The 10684-nt window shown below is 32.4% G+C and overlaps 1 pseudogene; it reads left to right on the forward strand.

The window, feature by feature from the left end:
* The first annotated feature begins 97 nt into the window (after positions 1-97).
* LOC132756821 (xaa-Pro aminopeptidase 3-like) lies at positions 98-10430 on the forward strand (annotated as a pseudogene).
* The last annotated feature ends 254 nt before the right edge of the window (positions 10431-10684 follow it).

Consider the following 10684-nt stretch of genomic DNA (forward strand, 5'->3'; position numbering starts at 1 on the left):
TTCTCATTATTTGAATAATGGATATTTTTGTGTAATTCAAGTAGCATTAATTTGATCGTACTTTTCTTATGATATTAAATAGACATATTTTTTTCATTTGTGTTTGATGTTGCAAGTAACAAATATGGCGGCGCCCATGAGCTGTCAAAAAATGAATAAATCTATATTGAGATTCTGTAAGAAATTTCTAACGAAAGCAACCAGGACAGGATATGGTACTTCATTCCTCCAATATATATTGTGAATAATGATGTTATTATTATATGAAAATAGGAATGTCAAATGGCAAATAATGAAAATATTCTCAATCCATTAATCTTTGGTGGTGGGGTTTTGTTCACTCTGTAAAATTTAGGTGCGGGGTTTTGTCCACTCTATGAAATTTTGATGTGTGGGGTTTTGACTGGTGGGGTTTTGTCCGTCTTCCGTGTCATTTACTTTGGTCAAGAACAAAAGAAGTCTGAGGTAAACCAATAACAAGGAGTAATTTTTGTCAGAATATTTTCATTATTAATTTACCCTAAATACAGTGCCATCCATAAATACCTTTACATTAATTAAAAATACATTTTGGTTGATATGCCAAGTATTTATCAATTCCAGAAACATTGTTTACAGTATCAATTAAGTATACATGATTGTTGCTATAATAAATACATAAGAAATTTATTGAAAATCAAGAAAATAATATCAATTTATACATATTTTCACTTTTGACATGTTTGAAGGAAATTGAAATTAGTTAAAATCATGCATTCAGATGACAGTTTCATCTTTGGCTTGTTCATGTTTTGCCTCTGACCTATGTCTGACGTTGTGCAACACTAATACATTTGTACATGTATCTATTTCGAAAATCTCAGATATACATTTTCAGACCTTGCAGGCTGCAAGGGTGTGTTTTTCAAATTGCATTTTTGGTGTACCATACGTTTTCGCAGAGGTTGAGGTCTGGCAACTTAAATGGACATCAAAAATACATTGCATGCTTTCCCTTCTATATTCTGTGTTACATCTTAAAACCAAGTTTAATCTTCTTAACATGATTGTCGAGTTACAGTTGTAGAAGGTCTTATGAAGACTTTGTAAGATTATGGGGTACCAACAGTCAGGTGCACACAGTCAAGTCCCAGGAAGCTAATTTGATGATGTGTTGATGTAGTGTTGTGCAGGGCAACAATTAACTGCAGAAAGTATCTGGAAGACTGTATGGTTATCAGTGACAATTTGAAGGGCATAACTATTCCATATGCACACTAGTCCAACTAATTGTACTGCGCGACGAGATATTGTGCTATTTTCGTGTCTGGGCAATATCTCGCCTCTAGAACGAGAATATCTCAGAATCAAGCTTTGGCACGTCAACATATTTTGACTATATGCACACTTGTTGGAACAGGTCAACAAAGAAAAGGCACTAGGATAATGGTGCACTGTGTTACAGGATCAAAATAGTCAGTCAATGAAGGGAGGGACATGTAATTGCGCAACTATTAATTTTTAACTTTGTCAAATGCTTATTTAGAACATGCAAGGCTTTTTATTTATGCTAAAGGTGATACAATTATAATTAGATGACGGTTAACTTATGTGAAGAATTTTTGTTTTTTGTTCATTTCTGTTTTATGAAAATGTGGATAATTTTCTGTTGATTCTTCATAGACCTGATATAATAATGCATTTATAAAGACTTTAGGCAATTACACTCATATTATGTAAAAACAATTATCTCAGAAATGTATAAATCTTTGTAAATTGTACATTTGGTAAATCACAAGAGGTGTAAAGATATTTATGGATGGCACTGTATTTGTAACTTCTTTATTTCTGTTGGCACAGCATGTATCTTAGACAAATTCAAAAGGCAATCAATTCAGCACTAACTATATTAAACCCACACTCGGTTTATGAACCAAGTGTTTACATAAAACACAACAAATACAATACATTCATCTGACTCTCTCCAGTGTGCTGTTAATTAATATTGTCAATAATAATAATATTCCATAAATCACAAAAATTTAAAAACGTGAAAACAATGTACATGTCTCTTCATCAAAACCCTGAGCTGAACAGAACACAATAATAGTCACATGATCAACTGGCACTGACCCATAGAAGACCACTGGTCCAGGGGAAGCAACTCTCTAAATGACAAATAATAAAGAATCACAGATCCCTGTTACGTATTTATTAATGATGTGTGGTTTCTTTGTATTCTTCCTTTTCATCCAGTTTAGATATTTCTTTATAACATAACTTAAGATAAATGAATTTGTCAACATCTGTCTGAATTAAAAGAAAAGAAATGCAGGTACATTGTATTTAAAACCAAACTTTCATGGATTAATTTAATATTGTATTTTTTCTTTTTCAATTCAGGGCCATATAAAGACTTGTTAAGTTCTAACAAAAGTTTTATTCAGAAAAGACATTTTGGGCAGCCATCAGCACAAACACATCCCCATCTGGTTAGTCAAGGGGAGGTCACTCCAGGGATAAGCAAAGAAGAGTATGATTCTAGAAGAACATGTTTGGTGAATAAGATAGTGCATGCTTCAGGAAATAAGTCAGAAAATCACATAGTTATTTTGCCGTCTGCTTCAACAGTTTACATGACATATGATATCCCTTACCGTTTTAGACAAAATACAGAATTTCTTTACTTGTCTGGATTCCAGGAGCCTGATAGTGCCTTAGTTATTCATACAACAGGTGAGGGATACAAGTCTGTGCTCTTTGTACCAAGGAGAGATCCTCACAAGGAATTATGGGATGGTCCAAGATCAGGGGATAAAGGTGCACTAGAATTAACAGGGGTCGCTGAAGCTTATAATACGGATGATTTAGAATCTTACTTGTATAACTATTGTAAATCCTACAAAGATTATATAGTTTGGTATGATTTAAATCAGCCGATTCTTAAACACTCTCATGAGAATGTGATACAGGACTTTCTGAAACAAGAGGGGAAAATGGCAATTGTAAAACCGACAGGTCATATTCAAGAACTAAGTGTAGTAAAGTCTTAAGCTGAGGTACAGCTTATGAAACATACAACTGAAGTTGCTTCCGAAGCGTTTGTTGATGTCATGAAAAAGACCAGATGTTAGTATTTTAAACCTAATTTAGATTTGATATTTTTACTTTTTTTCTCCTCAATTTACTAGTGATTACTGTTAATTGGTTATTTTACGCAGGCATTAACAAAAAAAAATCATCATTGATAAAATCATCATTGATAGTAGAAAAAAGAGAGTTTATACTGATAAAACAGAGATGTTAAAGTCCCTAAATGCAAATCATCTTTAACTATTGCTATATACATTTTGTATGTAGTTTAAAGTCTTGACAAAAGGACTAAATCTTTCATATATGGAAGCTATCCCTCTAGCTTATGTCTTGAAATACATGTATTGTGCAAAAGGCCCTCTGATGTCTTTATTCACCAGTAAACCTGTGAAGCAATATGGCTTGTATATTGTTGTTGTGACATAAAACCATTATGCATATAAAACATTTAGATTAATAACAGAGATAATATAATATGGAATATATAATATGTCTTATCTGTATTGATATTTTGTAGATTAAAGAGTCTCATTTGTATGCTAAGATGGATTATGAATGTCGAATAAGAGATGCTGAGATTTTAGCATACCCTCCAGTTATTGCAGGTATAGTTATGAATATTTATAGAAAATAAATATTTGTTTTGATATTTTATGTAATTTTAAACCACTGCTTTTAGTGGTGTTGTTATATTTTACTCCTGACATGGCAGTAAGCCACATTGAATTTATCAGAGCACAGTTCAGCTTACGCATAGTTCCTGGACAAGCTGTCAAGCAGTTTACCAGTACTAGTTGCCTTCATTTTTGCAAGGAACCGATAACTTGTGTACATGCAAGAGCAGAGATACAGTGTGAAATGATTTCATGATCAATCACAATGAAAGTGTCCTGTGCCCTTCGGGAATCAAGCCCGATTCACAGTCCAATGTTCCACCTACTGAGCTGTACCACTGCCTTTAACCCTTTCGCTGCCAAAGGGACGGCTTATGCCGTCCCTGTTATTTTCAGCATATTTGCCATATGGACGGCTTTTGCTGTTTCTATAATAATAATAGTAATACATGTAATAATAAATTAATTATAATGATAATAAAAATAATTATAATTCTAACACTATCGGAAATTTTTCTATATAAACAAAGAAGGCCCGAAGCGTGCATTATTCTGCAACAATGCACTCGCCGTTCTTATTACCTCCCTGTGTATTTTCACATTGAGGGCGCCATTTTGTTTGAAAAATCTGATAAATAAAAAACATTTTTTGTCGAATTTTGTTGTGAAAACTATCTAGAATGAAAGAAAATAGTCTAACTAAGAAAATTAATCCGAACACCAATATCTTTAATTCAGTCGTTAACGCTGTACAGACGTTTAAAGTGTTGTTTACATGACGTCACAATGTAGCGCCAAACAGCACGTGCAAAACAATCAAATCAAGTACGCTATTTAATGTCGCAAAGGAGTTAAGTTTTTACATTTATTTCACTTTTATTAATTTGTATTTCGCTTGAAAAATCGTAAAGTGAAATAAAATAAACAAACAAAGTTTTATCAACGTTTTCAAAATTCGTTATTCTCAAAATGTTTCTACACACGGTAGATTTAACGACAGTTCTTTTCCGACCCACTGGAACAGCCTTTAAAGAACGTTTCTAATGGAAACTCTTAGGCGAAAACAAATTAAACCACCAAACATAAAGTCCAACTTTATAATAATAATTATATTTTTTCTTGACGTGTTAGAATGGAAATAGATATTAATTCTTCGTGCATTATTGTATATTCTAACACGACCCGCATTTTTCCCTATTGAACATAGAAGAACCGAAAGTGTGTGTTATTATGCTATAAAATCACTGTTTGACGTTCTATATTTAGACATGTGACGTAATCATTATACACGTGACGTAACCACTAAAAATGTGACGCGCTGACAATAAGTACGGAAACAAATCAGGCGTAATTTAGCTTATTATCATGTACTTCAGCATTTATTTGTTGATGTCGTGTTAGAATCGAAATAATATATCCAAATCAGTGATTTTATTGCTTGATAACATCACTGTTTGTCGTTCGGATGCGCATCATTATATCACTCGGGCTACGCCCTCGTGATATAATTCCCCGCATCCGAACTCCAAACAGTGATGTTATTGAGCAATAGAATCACAGTTTGGGATATATTATTTCTTAAATAATGCACGTTTTTCGTTCAAATGCTTTGTAATTAATCACTCAGGCCTATCGGCCTTCGTGATTATATTACTACGCATTTGAACTCAAACCGTGCATTATTCTACAACAATGCACTCAGAATTGATATCTATTTCCTAAATATAAAGAAAATTATACCATCGACAATAATTATTATTATACTAACAGATTTGTAAACATACATAATTATTATTATACTAATTACAAATAATAATAATTATATTAATTAATAATATAGTAATTTCTTAGAAAACCCTCTGGCAAATAGGTGATCAATAAAACAATAACCCTCTGGCAGTAAAAGGGTTAAGCTTTTTGTTGCATTTTGTACATATCTTATAAGAACAGGGTATGATTATTGTTTAGCAAATGTTTGTGTGTTGATGGAACTTAAGACCAGTTTGTTTCTACATAAAGCCTTCAAAATTCCTAGGATGATTGCCCATATTGAGCATAAGACTAAGTTAAAGTTGAAGTCTCTAGTGACCTTGAATAACTGAAAAAATGCTAACTTGGTTTCTGGAACACCATCCAACTCAGAGTCTTAAAAAAATCAGCCAATCACTGAGTAAAGAATCTTGAACTTTTTGGGCTTGATAGGTCAAAAGTCAACTTTATGATGAAAACCATTTCCATTCAGTTTTATAGTGGTATACCATTTGTCTCATACAATGACAAACATGCTTGTAGAGTTCCTTGAGATATTTTATAGATTTAAAGTTTTAGAGATACAAACTAAGGACCAATGGAGAGAGGCAATTTGCTAACCAAACATGTGTCTTTGATCTATTACAAAGGTGGAAACAGAGCAAACATTATACATTATATCAACAATAATCAAATTGTTCGTGATGGGGAGATGGTGCTTATGGATGCTGGTTGTGAATATCATGGATATACAAGTGATATCACTAGAACTTGGCCTGTCTCAGGTAATTTTACAAGTAATATTAATAAAACTTGCCATGTCTCTGGTAAATATACAAGTGATATCACAAGAACTTTGCCTGTCTCAGGTAAATACACAAGTAATATTAATAGAACTTGCCATGTCTCCAATAAATATACAAGTGGTATCACAAGTACTTTGCTTGTCTCAGGTAAATATACAAGTGATATCATAAGAACTTTGCCTGTCTCAGGTAAATATACAAAAGATATCACTAGAACTTGGCCTGTTGCAGGTAAGTATACAAATGATATCACTAGAACTTGGCCTGTCTCAGGGAAATATATAAGTTACATCACTAGAACTTGCCCTTGCTCAGGTAAATATACATGAGATGTCACTAGAACTTGCCCCATCTGGGAAATAAATATCCCAAAAATACTAGAATTTGGCCCTGTCGGGGGTAAATAATCAAGTGATATTCCTAAAAATTTGGCCTGTTCAGGAAAGAAAAATACGGGGTTAATAAATAAAAACCCCTTGGCCTGTTTTTTTGGTAAATAATACTTTTAATTATTAAAAATTTCCCCTTTGCCCTCAGGTAAATAAAAACCAATGATTTTCCCCAAAGAATTTAAATTTGTTTAAAAAAATATTTTGTAAATTTTGTTAGGCATACCATCATTTATTCATTTTTTGAAAGGTCATACCTTGAGGGTCTTTTTAATTTAGGGTAGATTTGGGGATTTGGGCTTAGGTCGGGGTTAAAGCTGCATGAAAAATATTTAAAATAAAATAAAACCTTGAGAAAAAAATGAAACTCCCGTTTTTTAAGGAAAAGCAAAATGATTCAAGATTCAAATAATATTTATTTTTAAATTGGGGGTTAATAACTGATGTTACAGAAATTTAAAACTATTTCTATTTGGGCTTTCTAAACCGCAGAAAGGGGCCCTATTTATCATTTTTTGAGCACTTTTGGTAATTTACGGGGGTTGAAAAGTGTCAATGAAATTTTAAAATTTGGGCTTTTTTTTGGGTTTAAATTTCACAAAAATTTTTCTTTAAATAAAATTTTAAAAAATTTTCATAAAATTTTAGCGTAAAATCGGAGGCTTTGCTACTTTAAAAGGTTATGGGGCAAAAAGAAATTTAAATATTAATTTTTGCACATATCACCCTTCTTTCATTGACTGAAAACTTCAAAATAATTAGTTGATACATATGAAAACTGGGGGTTTCCCTTTTAATTTTGGGAAAATTTGTCATTTGGGATGAAGATCAGGGAAATTTGATGCTAAAAAACATTTTTAAACCCACTTTTCCAATACAGCCTTGTCCTTTAAAAAGAGCGGGTTTTTGAGAGCGATTTGTCTTTTTATTTTAAAATTAAAAATGAGTCAAGGGTATTCCAATAGGGGCTCAGTTGCTCCTGGAAAGAATTTTTTTTCCTGGATTTACTTTTTAAAAAAGCAGTGTCATTTATTTTTTTCTCTTTAGGAAAAATTTACCCCCCCCCCTCAGGGGAAAATTATATTTATCAGTATAGGGGGACCCAAAGCAAGTTTTTTAATGTGGGTGTTTTCACGGGAAATTTTAGCTTGTCCAAAAAATTCTCCCAAAGGCGAGGGTAAATAAAATTAAGCCTTAACAGGTTTGGCTTTTTAAAGGGTTTTCCTTTTAGAATGTGGGGGAAATGAAAAAGATCAATTTAAATTAAAGGGGTAAATATAGGACCAACGCCATGACAAAACCAACATAGTGCGTTTGCGACCAGCATGGATCAAGACCAGCCTGCGCATCTGCGCAGTCTGATCAGGATCCATGCTGTTTCCTATCAGTTTATCTACTTGTTATAAGGTTGGTAAGCTAACAGCATGGATTTTAATCAGACTGCGTGGATGTGCAGACTGGGCTGGATCCATGCTGGTCGCAAACGTACTATGTTGGCTTTGTCATGGCGCGGCTCAAATTTATTATATAGTTTGTGTTATTACCACACAAAAATAGTTTGTGTTATTCCAACACAAAATTAGATATTTAGTGACATTATGCTCATATTTTTACTGTCAAGTTGTATTAGTAATGTATTTCAAGAGATTGACTATTATAAATGCAATTGACCAGTAATTGATAATAAAATCGCCCCAGTAGTTTTGTAGATGAAGCGCGGACAAGATTACCAAATTAATTGACCAACAGTGCGATTACTATATGCCGCCCATCAGGGGCATAAAAAGGTTTTCATAGTGTTGTTTTTGTAAAGAAGTATTTCATAGTGTTGTATTTGTGAAAAAGTATTTCATATTGTAGTTTAAATTAAGAAGTATTTCATAGTGTTGCATTTGTGAAGAAGTATTTCATAGTGTTGTATTAATAAAGAAGTATTTGATAGTGTTGTATTCATAAAGAAGTATTTCATAGTGTATTTGTATTTTTTAATAAAAAGTTTTCATAGTGTTGTATTTATTAAGAAGTATTTCATAGTTTTGTATAAATCAGTATTTCATAGTGTTGTATAAATAAAGAAGTATTTCATAGGCATGTATTTGTAAAAAAGTATTTCATTGTGTTGTTTTCATAATGAGATATTTAATAGTGTTGTATTCGTAAAGAATAATTTCATAGTGATTTACCTTTCATTGTTCATCTTTTGTTTTATTTTTTCAGGCAGTACAGAAGTTTTGTCCACATCATGTAGGACATTATCTAGGAATGGATGTACATGATACAAGTCTAGTCAGTAAAACAATAAAACTTCGGCCTAACATGATTATCACAATAGAACCAGGTCAGTGAATAGATTAGAGATATGAGCCGCGTCACGACAAAACCAACATAGTGCGTTTGCGACCAGCTTGGATCCAGACCAGCCTGCGCATCTGCGCAGTCTGATCAGGATCCATGCTGTTCGCTTGCAAACCCTATTACAAGTAGAGAAACTGACAGCGAATAGGATGGATCCTGATTTGACTGCGAGGATGCGCAAGCTGGTCTGGATCCATGCTGGTCGCAAACGCACTATGTTTGTTTTGTCATAACACGGCTCATTTATATTTTACCATGTACTAAGTAGTTAAAGTTCCTTACTTTCTTTAAAATTACTTAATGGTGTCATGAAAAGTCCATTTACAAGTGATTAAAACTCTAAAGATTCTGTATGGTTACCATACTTTAGTGAAATTTTGTATATGTATATAATAATACTTCTAAATCAATTTTCAAACATCGAAAAATATGTAAAATATGTATTGCAAATATTTTTTCACATTATAAGTAATCATTAAAATATATGCATTCATTTCTTATTGAAAAATCTGACTTAAACTATATTGAAAATAAATTTCTACTTACCTCCCTTTATTAACTTGAAAATGTAAATTCGGTAATATCTTTACAAATAATGCTTTTTGGAATTTATAATATTGATAAATCATCATTTGAGCATTATATTTATGATTTAAAAACCTAGAAAAATTGAGTTACAGGATCTTTAAACACTCATTCCACACTCAATATAAGTCCTTATTATTTCTTTGATTAAAGCAATATATTTCTTGACGTTATTCCCGCAAGCCTTTTTTGAATGAATTACTTTCTTAGAATGATGTCACTTTGCCGTTATGAAGGAAGTTGTAAATTCATACGCTGCTTTAAGGAAAAAGTGCTAAATGAAAATATTTATTTTGTTTTCGTAATTTCTTTCCGAAATATGATTAATATTTAATTTGCAAGAAAAAGAAACACTGGCTGTTGTAACAGACCGGAATATTTAGCTCTCGGATAACTGTTTAGCAGAAACTCTGCAAAGCCTCGTTACCACCCTAAACAGTTACTTACCCTCAAGCTAGAAATTCCGGTCTGTACCGGCAGCTGGTGTAAGATCCTTATATACTTTTTTGGGTATTCCTTCACATAAATGCTCAAATTATTAACTGAACAAAATTAACGATTATTTCATATATTTGTAACATTTCATTGTGATTTATTTTCCAGGGATATATATCAAAGCTGATGATGAAACTGTACCTCCAGAATACTGTGGCATTGGTATAAGAATTGAGGACAATATTTTGATTACTGAGACAAAACCTGTTGTTCTTACGAAATCCTGTCCAAAGCATCCTGATGAAATAGAGCAGATTATGTCCCAAGCATCCAGATGATATTCTCATAGTGTAGATGATTGTTAAAGCATCTTGATGATACAGATTGAAATCTGTTTGAGTGATCTCCCTTCTAAGTTCTCTAAACAGGATTCAGATTTTGTTGCACTTGTTCAGATTATGTAGACTTTGGTAAAGATTGCCCTCAAACATTTGTGTGGAGGCCCTATGATTTTAAATACAAATTTTTAAATTTTTTGTAGTGTCTGACAGTGGGAAAATTTAAGGACATTAAAAAAGCAAAGCCCTTTAATTTTACAAATAAAAGGGCCCCCTTTCATTTCATGTAAAGGGAAGTTTTTTTTCAAGTAAATTTTTTTAGGCAAACATTTTTATATGTT

The sequence above is a fragment of the Ruditapes philippinarum genome, unplaced genomic scaffold (assembly GCF_026571515.1).
Source record: "Ruditapes philippinarum isolate M1 unplaced genomic scaffold, ASM2657151v2 ctg1408_1_1_1_1, whole genome shotgun sequence".
In the NCBI taxonomy this organism is placed as follows: Eukaryota; Metazoa; Mollusca; class Bivalvia; order Venerida; family Veneridae; genus Ruditapes; species Ruditapes philippinarum.